Source organism: Phaseolus vulgaris, chromosome 7 (genome assembly GCF_000499845.2).
Source record: "Phaseolus vulgaris cultivar G19833 chromosome 7, P. vulgaris v2.0, whole genome shotgun sequence".
NCBI classification, from domain to species: domain Eukaryota; kingdom Viridiplantae; phylum Streptophyta; class Magnoliopsida; order Fabales; family Fabaceae; genus Phaseolus; species Phaseolus vulgaris.
The window spans coordinates 12,414,204-12,426,708 of NC_023753.2; positions in this window are offsets into that span (position 1 = coordinate 12,414,204).

Genomic DNA, 12,505 nt, shown 5'->3' on the forward strand with positions numbered 1-12,505 from the left:
TCGGTCCTCGAGGCTCATACTTGATGTCGAACTCCGACAGCTCCACTGCCCATTTCACCATCCTCCCAGCTACATCAGGCTTCTTCAGGACTTTCTGGATGGGCAAGTCGGTCATCACCAGTATTGTAAAACTGTGAAAATAGTGGCGCAACCTCCTCGCCGAAAACACCACAGCCAGTGCAGCTTTCTCCAAGGCCTGATACCTTACCTCCGGGCCTTGCAACACCTTGCTGACGAAATAAATAGGCTTCTGAGCCTGGTCTTGGTCTTGGGCGAGCACCGCACTCACCGCCCTCTCAGTCACAACGAAATACAACCTGAGAGGGGTTCCCATCAACGGTTTGCACAAGACCGGCGGGCTCGCCAGGTACTCTTTAAGCTTGACGAAGACCTCTTCACACTCCTTCGTCCAGGCAAACTTATTGTTTCGCCTTAAACACTGGAAGTACGGGTGGCCTTTCTCTCCGCTAGCCGACACGAAACGAGACAGGGCGGTCATCCGACCTGTAAGCTGCTGCACCTCCTTCACGGTAGCCGGGCTCCTCATCGCCAAGATGGCAGCACACTTATCAGGATTTGCCTCTATTCCTCTTTCAGTTAAGAGGAATCCCAAGAACTTCCCTGCCTCCACACCAAAAATGCACTTCTCGGGGTTCAGCTTCAACCTGAACTTGGCGATTGTGGTGAACAACTCCTCCAGGTCCGCAACGTGCTTGCTCGTTTCCGGCGAGGTCACGACCATATCATCTACATACGCTTGCACATTCCTACCCAGCATTGGTGCAAGTACCCTATCCATCAATCTTTGGTACGTGGCCCCCGCGTTCTTCAGCCCAAAGGGCATCACTTTGTAGCAGTAGCACGATCTCTCGGTCATGAAGGCGGTCTTCTCTTCGTCCATAGGATGCATTTTTATCTGGTTGTACCCCGAGAAGGCGTCCAGGAAACTCAGCAACTTACACCCTGCAGCACTGTCGACCAGGGCATCTATGCTTGGCAAAGGATACGAGTCCTTTGGGCAAGCCTTGTTCAGATCAGTGAAGTCGACGCACATGCGCCACTTCCCATTGCTTTTCTTCACCAGCACGACATTGGCCAACCACTCAGGGTACTGAACTTCCCTGATATGGCCTGCGGCGAGGAGCTTCTGCGTTTCATCCTTGATCGCCTCCCTCCTCTCCTCGTTAAACTTCCTTCTTCTCTGTCGCACTGGTCTGACCTGGTTGTCCATTGCTAGGTGATGGCACAAGAAGTCGGGGTCGATTCCCGGCATGTCTGAAGCAGACCATGCAAAAGCATCCAGATGCCGCTCTATCACCTTGGCGATCTGGTCTTGGAGTTCAGCCTCCAAAGATCTTCCCAGCTTGAAGACCTTTCCCCCGATCTCCCTTTCGAGCCACTCCTCGACGGGTTTGGATCGGGTTTCCCTGGCGATCACCGCCTTGGCGATTCCCAACTCCCTCGCTTCCTTTGGGCGGTTCCTCGCCTCTTCTTCCCGATCGGCATTCTCCTCCCTTGCTTCAGCATCTACCATGACGACATCGCTACCGACGGTCTCCTCCACCAGCGTCGACCTGGGCTTCACCCTGGGAGGCGGGGTAGTCGTGATGTAACTTACTGACCTCTTATTTTTCAGGCTATTCTCATAGCACTTCTTCGCTTCCTTCTGGTCAGATTTGATGGTGATCACCACCCCCTCCATAGACGGCAACTTCACCTTCATGTGCCTGGTCGAGGGCACCGCTCCTATTCTGTTGAGTGTTGGTCTTCCCAACAGAATGTTATATGCTGAGGGAGCATTCACGACGAGGTACTTGATTTTCTCCGTCCTCGAGCCTGCCTCATCTGTGAATGTAGTTCTTAACTCGATGTACCCCCTAACCTCCACCTGCTCACCAGCGAAACCGTATAAGCACCCCCCATAGGGCCTCAGCTGGTCAAGGGGTAGTTGCAGCTGTGTGAAAGTCGGCCAGAACATCACATCTGCCGAGCTTCCTTGGTCCACCAGTACCCTTTGGACCTTCCTTCCCGTCGTGACAAGCGAGATAACTATGGGATCGTTGTCATGAGGCACAACGTCCCTGAGATCTTCTCTTGTGAACGTGATGTCCACATCTGGCGAGTGGTCCTCGAACATGTCCACCGTCATCACAGACCTTGCGTACTTCTTCCTCTGTGATGCGGTGCATCCACCACCCGAGAAACCTCCTGCGATGGTGTGGATCTCTCCATGAGTGGGCATCTCGTGCTGCTGAGCCTCACCACCCGCCGGCTGGGAGCTCGACGCGCCCCCCGTCCTCCTGTTCAGCAGGTAATCATTCAGGAAACCGCTCTTGACCAGGTCGTCGAGCTGGTATCCCAGTGCCAAACATGAATCGACGGTGTGACCAAAACTCTGGTGGAATTCGCACCAGGCGTCTGGTTTTGGCCCTAACACCTTGTCGCCCACTTTCTCAGGTGCCTTGAGCCTGGCTGCTATATTGGGGATGGCGATCAGGTCCGCCAACCCCATGAAAAACTTATGCTTTGGCGGGCGATTGTACTCCCTGGGGCGCCCTGGGCCCCTGCCCTTGTTTTTCCTTGGATCATAAGGATGGCAAGTCCTTTGATCCCTCTTGGCCGCCGCTGTCTCCAGCACTCTCTGTGGCTGGACCCTGGTCTGGGCACGTGGCCTAGCGGGGGCCACGCTCCCTCTCTTCTCGGCGACCTCACTTTCATCGGCGATGTGGGCCACCGCAAGTCGCCTAACCTCAGCAAACGTGGCGGGGTGAGCCCTGATCAGCGCCTCACAGAAAGGTCCCGGCAGCACGCCCTTTTTAAAGGCGTATACCAGCATCTCCTCGTCTTTCGCAGGCGAGCGGACCATCTGTGCTCCAAAACGATTCAGATAGTCCCTGAGGGACTCTCCCTGGTATTGCCTTATGTCGAACAGGTCGTAAGACACCCTAGGTGGTGCCTTGTTCACAATGTACTGCTCGACGAAAAGCTTCGAAAACTGCTGGAAATTGGTTATGTGACCGGTAGGCAAGCTCACAAACCATTCCAGCGCTGTTCCCTGGAGCGTGCTCACAAACATTTTGCAATATACAGCATCTGAGCCTCCTGACAGCATCATCTGTGTGTGGAACTTGGTGAGATGTGCCTCAGGATCCTCCACGTCGGTGAAAGTAGCCTTCACGGGTACCACACTCGCAGGGATAGGCGTGTCTGTGATCGCCTGAGCAAATGGCATAGGGAAAACGCGAGGTGGCGACGACGGTGCGACCTCTTCAGCGACTGGGCGGCCTCTCTGCTCCTGAAGAGTTTGGCGCAACTCCTCAGTCACTTTGCTGAGCTCTTCATTCCTGGCCTGAGAGGCGACTAGGTCCTCATGCATCTTTGCCTGCTCTACGCGCGAGGCCTCCACATCCGCCTGCAGTGCACGCATGATCTCCATCATCTGCGCCATGGTCATGGCGCCTTCAGCAGCAACTGGCACAACTGGACTTGAACGGTTGCTTCTCATCTTTCTCATGAAAACTCAGCAAACCAAAATTCGACGAACAAAATCTCCTCAGAACCACCACTTCTTCAGCAAACCCCCGATTCCCTAACCAGAAACGCAATCAAACAGAAACACACTGAACGACCGATTGAACACCGCGCGAACGACAAGAAACTCCAAGAAAACCGATCGAAAGCTTGAACGAACGGTGGAGAACCTCACTCCGCCGATTAAAACTCGAACAATGGTAGAAACCTCGAATTCACCGAACAAGACTCAAACGAACGGTGAAAAACACGAGTTTACCGAACAACAGCTTGAACGAACGGCGGAAAATGGTTGCACCAGCCCACAACCACGCAAAAACTACTGAAACTTCAAGAACACACGCTGTGGATAGGGACAGGTTTTACACGGCCCCACGGTGGGCGCCTGATGATCCTGCCTATTGACCAAAACGCAAGAGCCTTGCCTCGTCAAATCTGGATCGACTTCGCACCGTGCTAGCTTCCGTCCTTCACCTTGATTCACCTCAAGAACCTGCAAAAGACAGAACGGCGCCGCTGCGGCCGATCGCGCTCCGACGCCCAAGTCAGCGACTGAACCACCAAAATACTAAGAGAAAACTAAGAACTTCAGGAACCGTGCAATGTTCTCTCTCAGCGTACTCAAGTTCTCGCAAGCGTAAAAGAAGTATTCTAAAACGCGCGTACCTCAGAAGTTCGTTAGGATTCCTTTTATACCTGTGCATTTTCTCTCTCCTGACAGTTACACATCTGGACACGTGGCTCGCATCCAGCTGTACACGTGTCACCATCTGAAGCATCATTGACTTGAGCGTCACCTCTTACTCTTCAGGCTTTTCGACTAAGTTACTTATGCAGGAAGCAACTCAGCGCATAACTGCCTTGGAGCGCGATCTCTTCTGCGTGGCGAGTACGGGTGTCTTCATACACACCTACCCTGTGGTCTCGCCGGCCGCCATTATATTCTACTTTACTTACTTCACTGTGCATGCTCGGGTAAGCTGTTCCCCGACCTCAACCTCTGGCCAGCTAGGGAATGACCATCTGACGACTTCATCCTTTGCTTCGAAAGCCTGGAACAAGCTTTCCTGATCCTTCGGCGATGTCATCCTCTCGGCGATCTCCGATCGCCTTGTCGCCTGGGTTCGCACCCGGCAACTACAACACAAACTTGGTGACCGCCGGTTTAGGTATGCCAGAGATCGGGGCACGCCAACTTAACGACTGGCAATCACACGAACCTCCCGACGTCCTTCCCTTCTAGCAGCCAGGTGTCCCGTTCAACACGCCTATACTATTGCTTGCGGCCACGTCATCAATTCCGACTACCTGGGCGGTACATATCTAATAACCATAATATAAAAAAAATATTTTCATCCTCAAACTGCTCAATGAAGAATTTTATCACTTATATATACTATCATCACAGATAAAGAAAACAAACAATAAGGAAAACTAGCTATAAAATAATTTTATATAATTTCAATTTCAATTTAACAAACATAAGTCATCAAGTCTCACAATTTCTCAAACCATAAAGTGTCTATCATAATTCATCACTCACATTTCTCATGTCAGATTTATATTCACCAACATACTCAAACATTTGACTCTACTTCTAAAAGATTCGTGCATTGACTTAGACTCTAGAGATCTACACTTGTCATACTATCTCACTATGAATCCACATAATTATGCGCATAAATAATCTCAATATCACATCACCTAGTATGACAAGGTTAATTCATATGACTTAAAAGATCAAATTTTATTTCACAACACAGACAAAATCATATGAACCTCCTTCGACTTTCAACACCTGATGTTCCTGCTAGGGAGGTGGGACCTAGAGAACTATTGAAGTCTTTGTCTTCCTCTTTCCTTCGGGCAGGTTGCTAGGGCTTCACTAGGATCCTTCTCGCCTTCATGCTACTCCTTCGACTCTCAGTCTCGGGTGAATGCCAAATGGGGGAGGTACCTGCAGAAGGCACTCCGACGCTCAAGTCAATAAAGGATGTTCGACACTCAGGTAGGTGTACAGTAATAATGACGTACCTTGTTCCTTGGAATGTGTGCAATTTATATTATTTTAATGGGCTTACCTCATTGGGTCTGATTAGTAGAATGAATCACACTTATGGTTGCATTACCTAATTCTTAATGGTGGTTTAGCTACACTAACCTTGGTTTGAGCGTTAATGGTTATATATGTCGGTCGGCTAGGTCGTTCGTGAGTGTCTCGGTCGGCTCGGTCAGGGAGACCGAGCCACATCAGCATGTTGGTCGGCCATGCCGGTACACTTGCCCCCCAGGCTCGAGGATGGACATATCCGATGAATCTTTAATGATGGGTGTCGGTCGGCTTCTTTTGGGTATGTGGCTGTTGGAGTTCCCGAGGTGTGATGTGACCTCAGGCGGCATGACGTGACTTGCATTAATGAGGGGTTTTTTGGGCAGGAGACATTGTGGACCGTTGGATCTGGAAGATCTAACGGTTGAGATCATTTTGACGTTTTACGTTCCGAGGTCCTTGGGCCATATAAATAGTGGTCCCAACAGTGCCGAGGTATTGTGCTTTTTCTTTGTGAGTGTGCTGATAACCGAGTGATTCCTCGTCCTTACTCTGATAACCGAGTGATCCTCGCCCTTCTGCTTTACTTCGGTCTTCTGCTTTACATAAGGTTAGTCATGTCAACTGTTTCTCGACCTACATCTTCTTCTGATCAGCCTTACCCTCCTCTCGGTCGCCCTTCATCTCCCCTTGGACATTCTTCTTTTTCCTCTTCTTCATCTACCACCAACTCCTTGTCGGTCGGGGTGGCCGAGGTGCCACCCCAGGTAGAGGTAGTCAGGGGGGATGACTCGACCAATGTTGTTGACCGGTCGGGGTCCCCCCCCCCCCCCCGATGGGCGTTCCTTTGGTGGACCTTAGTTGGGTGGACTCTAAGGTAGTTGGGATCTCGACCAACTTTCAAGACCGAGGTCTCTATGTCCAAGTTTTTGGCCAAGCACCCGGTTTTAAAGGCGAGCGGGCATTCTCGTTTCTTTAGCGTTTTGCCTTGCAACTCCACCGAGAATGTCTGCTTGGGGAGGTCCGGTACCGGTCCCCCTTTCTTCCATATGTATACCAGTCTCTTTGCCAACCTACACGTATCTCTCCCCTTTGATAGGTTCACAATGGGCGTCCACCACTCGTTCCCCTAGCTCCCTACCGACACCACCACCTCGTCGGGACACAGTCGAGGTGGACTCGCCCTCGCCCGGATGTGTGGAGCATGTGGTTGGCCCTCCCGAGATCGACCGCACGATGGGGGTCTCCACGTCACCTCTCGCCCTTCTGGGGGTGACCTTCAGTTGGCGTGAAGAGTGTGCGTGGCGCTTCCTGAGGAAAGTCGGGAGGTTATCTGAGGCGTCCCTTCCTCGAATTTGCTAAGGGCAGCCTGAAGATGATGTGCCACTCGATTGTTTTGGTCCAGTTGGGGATCCAAGAGAGGGAACGTCATGCCGAGGAGATATCTCGGTTGGAGCACCAACTGGCCGAAGCATCGGGTCATCTGAAGCAGTCTTTGGTTGTTAACACCGATCTCTCGAACAAGATGGCTCAAGAGGCGGTCGAGAGGGAGCTTGCTCAGCGGGAGGCTGCCGAGGCTGGTCATCGTTTGGCGGCGGTGAAGGCCGAGTTGGCGAGGGTGGAGGCTAAGAACACCGAACTGAATAAGATGGTTGAGGAGAGAGATGAAAAACTCTCGTCCTCGGTCACTGAGTTGGCCACCCTCCAGGCCATAAAGGACAAGACCGAAGCCGAGCTTGACCGCAACTTCGAGGAGACAGAGGAGTTGTTGAAGCAGAGCTTCCTTCGTGCTGTGCGCCAAGCCCACGTGCTCTATGGGGGGTTGCCGACCTCTGGTGCCTTTGACCTCGACCACGAGATGTACCAAGATCGATTGATGCCCAGTGCCAAGGCGAGTGCTTTGGCGGCGCAGGAGGCTGCGCCGGTCGAAGGAGAAACGGGCAAAGGTCATGAAGACAATCAAGATTAGATTTGCCTTCAGCCGGGCTGTAGCCTTTTCTGTTTTGTCATTTCTCTCTCCTCCGAGGCCAGGGTGTGCCTTCCTATTTTGTTATCTTCAATGTATTGCCCTTTTATTTCTTTATTGTGTTTTCGGTCTTTTTGGATTCTAAGAAAAATTTTCACAAGTTCAAAGTGTCGGCCTTTATTTGCATGGGCGATCGGCCTTTAATGCATGACTTAAAATTGAACAAGTTGAATGAGTTGTCAGCTATTAATGTGATTGTTTAATTGAACAAGTTGAATGGGCGGTCGACCATTAATGTGATTGTTTAATTGAACAAGTTGAATGGACGATCGACCATTAATGTGATTGTTTAATCGAACAAGTTGAATGGGCGGTCGACCATTAATGTGATTGTTTAATCGAACAAATTGAATGGGCGGTCGGCCTTTAATGTGTGCCCATAGATTGACTTTAAGCTTACTTGTGCCAATTTATAAGGTTAACTTAGGTGTGTTGATCGGTCTCGGCAAGGTATGTAGGTTAAGGCTTCGTCCAGATCGAGCCGAGTGAGAGGTGTTGGCTGGGTATGTCGGTTAAGGCTTCATCTAGACTAAACCTAGTTGGATGGTCTCGGCAGAGTATGCTGGTTAAGGTTACGTCCAGACTGAGCCGAGTTAGAGGTTTTGGCAAGGTATGTCGGTTAAGGCTTCATCCAAACCAAACCTAGTTGGTCAGTCTCGGCAGGGTATGCTGGTTAAGGCTACGTCCAGACCGAGCTGAGTTAGAGGTGTTGGCAAGGTATGCGGGTCAAGGCTTCATCCAGACCAAACCTAATTGATCGGTTTCGGCAGGGTATGCTGATTAAGGCTACATCCAGACCGAGCCGAGTTAGAGGAATTGTAGGAGAATGATGTTAGTACTTTGAGAAAAACGCAAAACCTCCTTAGTAGGGCGAGGAAAGAGTGCGTGACTTTATTTATTCAATTGTAATAAAATTTAAGGTGTGTGACATTCCACGTCCTTGGTACAATTTTGCTCGAGAGCCATTCTAAGTGATAAGTTCCCCCCTTTGCGATTTCTAGAACTCAGAAAGGCTCCTCTCAGTTGGACAAGAACTTCCCTTCGTTTTTTCTCGCATCGTTGCGCATCCTCCAGACGAGGTCTCCCTTCTAGAAGCTTCTCGATCGGACTTTTTTGTTGTACTGTCTTGACGCCCGAAGCTTGCACGCAGTCTCTCGAAAGCTCACTTACCAAATCGAGGTTGGCCGCTAGACTTTCCTCATTTAGGGTGAGGTCGAACATTTGCCTTCATATGGTGGGCTCACCCACTTCGACCGGGATCATCGCCTCGGTCCCGTCCGTCAGGCTATATGGTGTTTTCTGTGTGGTTGTCTGGGGGGTGCACCTGTACGCCCAAAGTACTTCTATCAGCTCCTCGGTCCATTGACATTTTGCCTTGCCTAGGCGTTTCTCCAGCTCGTTTAGTATGACCTTGTTTGCGGCCTCGACCTGCTCATTGGTTGGTGGGTGCTCGACCAAGGTCGTGATTGACTTGATACTGAGGTCGTCGTAGAAGGACTGAAGTCCTCAGTCAATGAATTGTCGGCCATTGTCAGTTATGATTGTATTCAGAACACCGAATCGACACACGATGCTTCTCCAGACAAAATTCTGAACGTTTTTGGCCGAGATGGATGCAAGTGGCTCGGCCTCGATCCATTTGGTAAAGTAGTCAACTCCCACTAGGAGGAACTTGGTCTGCCCTTTGCCTGGTGCGAAAGGACCGATGATGTCCATCCCCCAAATGGCGAACAACCACGGTGGGCGCCAATTATTCCTGCTAGGGAGATGAGACCTAGAGAACTATTGAAGTCTTCGTCTTCCTCCTTCCTTCGGGCAGGTTGTTAGGGCATCACTGGGATCCTTCTCGCCTTCGTGCTACTCCTTCGGGTCTCGGTCTCGGGTGAATGCCAAATGGGGGAGGTACCTGTAGAAGACACTCTGACGCTCAAGTCAGTAAAGGGTGATCGACACTCGGGTAGGTGTACAGTAATAATGACGTACCTTGTTCTTTGGAATATGTGCTATTTATATTATTTTAATGGGCTTACCTCATTGGGCCTGATTAGTGGAATGGATCATACTTATGGTTGCATTACCTAATTCTTAATGGTGGTTTAGTTTCACTGACCTTGGTTTGAGCATTAATGGTTATATGTGTCGGTCGGCCAAGCCGTCCGTGGGTGTCTCGGTCGGCTCGGTCTCCCTGACCGAGCCACATTAGCATGTCGATCGGCCATGCCGGTACACTTGATAATCTTCATCTATATGACTCCAATATATCAGGAGAGTTAGGATATCTCCTTCTAGACGAATTCCTAATCAATGTACATCCTAAACAATCTTAACATGATATTTTCTTTCCTGAAAATACTATGTCTTGATTAAAATTCATATTCCACATCTCACAATATCCAAAATCACACAATTAAGTCACACCAAAGTTTAGAATTTCAAAACACACAAAACTTCATCCAATATTCACATAAATATCTAATTAAAGGATTTTTCAATTAAATATAAATAAAACAAAATTTGACATCAGTTATAAGGAAAAACTATAAAATAGAAATAAACCAACCTTTTAAAAACAAGTACAGAATTTTAGTTTAAGTTTTTTGTTTTAAAAAAAATCTAGCTTGAGCGAAAAATTTATCGTTTGAATGAAATTAAACCCACAAGCACTCCAGAATTTTCCCATTTTCGCTTGAATGAAATTCTTTCTCGTTTGAGTGAAAATGGACCAGAAAGAACCTCAGAATTTGCCCCATTTTTGCTTGAACGAGATCCCATCTTGTTTGAAAGAAAATGGACCAGAAAGTACATCAAAATTTATTCCATTTTTTCCCTACCAGAGTTGGATAATTACTCTAAATCAAAACCAAACAACGAATACTTAGCTACATTATCCTTTAAGTGATTCATTAACATATTTAAATACATTCATTTACTTATTTAAATAAAAAAACAACATAATTCTATAACATCTACCACATCTACAATTTCACATTCTGATCTTAATCAAATTCTAATATACTAAAAAAAAGCAATCCTGCAAGAAATTTTGAGGCTGGTGACCACGTCACCCCCACATCCCGATCTTCTAGCATAGAGTTCTATTGGAAAATTTAAAACTAGTTTCCCTTATCTAAACTTGAACAGATGCTCACTAAGAGCTTCAAACCTACCAAAAGCTCAAGGGTAGCTTAACCTGCACCATAGAGTTCTGATAAAAAATTTAACTATATCAATAGGACCTTAACCTAAGAGAGATTAACCCTGAAGCTAAAAGAGTCACATGCAAAGCCTAGACAAAGACAAACTTAACAAGTTCAAAATTTGACTCGAAGAGAAGATAAAAAATGAACTTACTATATCAGAGATTTTAATTGGGCAATCTTGTAGTCTTTGCTGCCAGGAGTCTAATGGCGGACTCTGATCGTCAAATTGATGAACGACGAGATCAAAATCTTAGAGAGAAGGCAAAGAAAAGGAAAAAAAGGGAAAAAGAGTTTTTTTAGAGAGATAATGGCTCTTTTAAAATAAAACATGAATAACTGAAATTCTATTTATATATTCTTCTCACTTTAATAATAAAATATTCAGGTCTCATTTTCATTGTGACATTTATACTCTAAGACTATCTTTCCCGGTCCTTACAGGTAACTCATCAAATTATCATTGAACATTCTAGAAAACTTTTCAGTTTTTAATAAAATCAAACACAATAAAATAATTAAATACTCTAAAAGAATAATTGATACAAAATATTTAAAAATATTTTTTTAAGTAAAAATATTAGAACCAACCTTTATCATTAAGACAAAGTGAACACAATTCACCGTTTGATAACTCAACAACTTATCATTTAACACTGGTATAATCTTTTCAGTTTCCAATAAAACTAAATACACAATTCTTAAATGAGTAATAACAACAACAAAACCACCACCACCACAAACAATAATAATAATAATAATTAAAAAACACTATACAATAAAAAAACTAAAATTTATAAAAAGGTAATTGATGCAAAATGTTTTTAAAAAAATCATAGTTTTTTAAATTCAAATATTGGTACAAATCTCAATAATTGAAAGAGAGTAAACAATAGAGGTTTTCTATATAGACATTTCCTCTAGACACTCACTTGTACATGTTTGAGTTGTAGGTGTTAAAGATGTAGGGTTTGTAATTTAGATGCTAGGATATGTGTTGTACAATTGTTGGCTTGAGTGGTTGTTGTAAGAGAATGAAATGAGAAGGAGAACATATTGTTTATTATATAAAAAAAAAGTATTTAATAATATTATTAATAAAAGTAAAAAATAAAAGTTAAAAAGGATAATTTAAGATTTTAAATAACTTGGGAAATTTTTTAATTTTATATTTTTATTCAAATAACACATTAGATATTTTTTATTTATTTATTTAGGATTCAGACTAATTTAGAAATTTTAGTTATTCCAAATTTTTATTTAAGTACGACATTAAATAATTTGGAATTTGTATTTATTTGGAATTTTAAATAATTTAAATTTTTTATTTATTTCACATTTTTATTTAAGTAAATCATTAAATAATTTAAGAATTTTACTTATTTCATATTTTTTTAATAGAAATAGTACATTATATATTTTAGGATTTTTAAGTATAATGACCACTTTGGTCCCAATATATTTTAGAAAAATGTAATTTTGTCCTTAGTTATTTAGAAAGTTTAGTATGATTTCAAAGTTTTTAAAAAGTTCATGCAATATCCCTTTTGTTCGATTCTCATCATTATAACAAAATTACCTCAACGTTCGTTGTCATTGCATATTGAATTATATTTGTTGGGATCAAATTTGAATTATTTTAAAAAACTGACCAAAATATTTTTTTTAAGTGGGGAAGAAATTATGTTTTTCAACAAAATT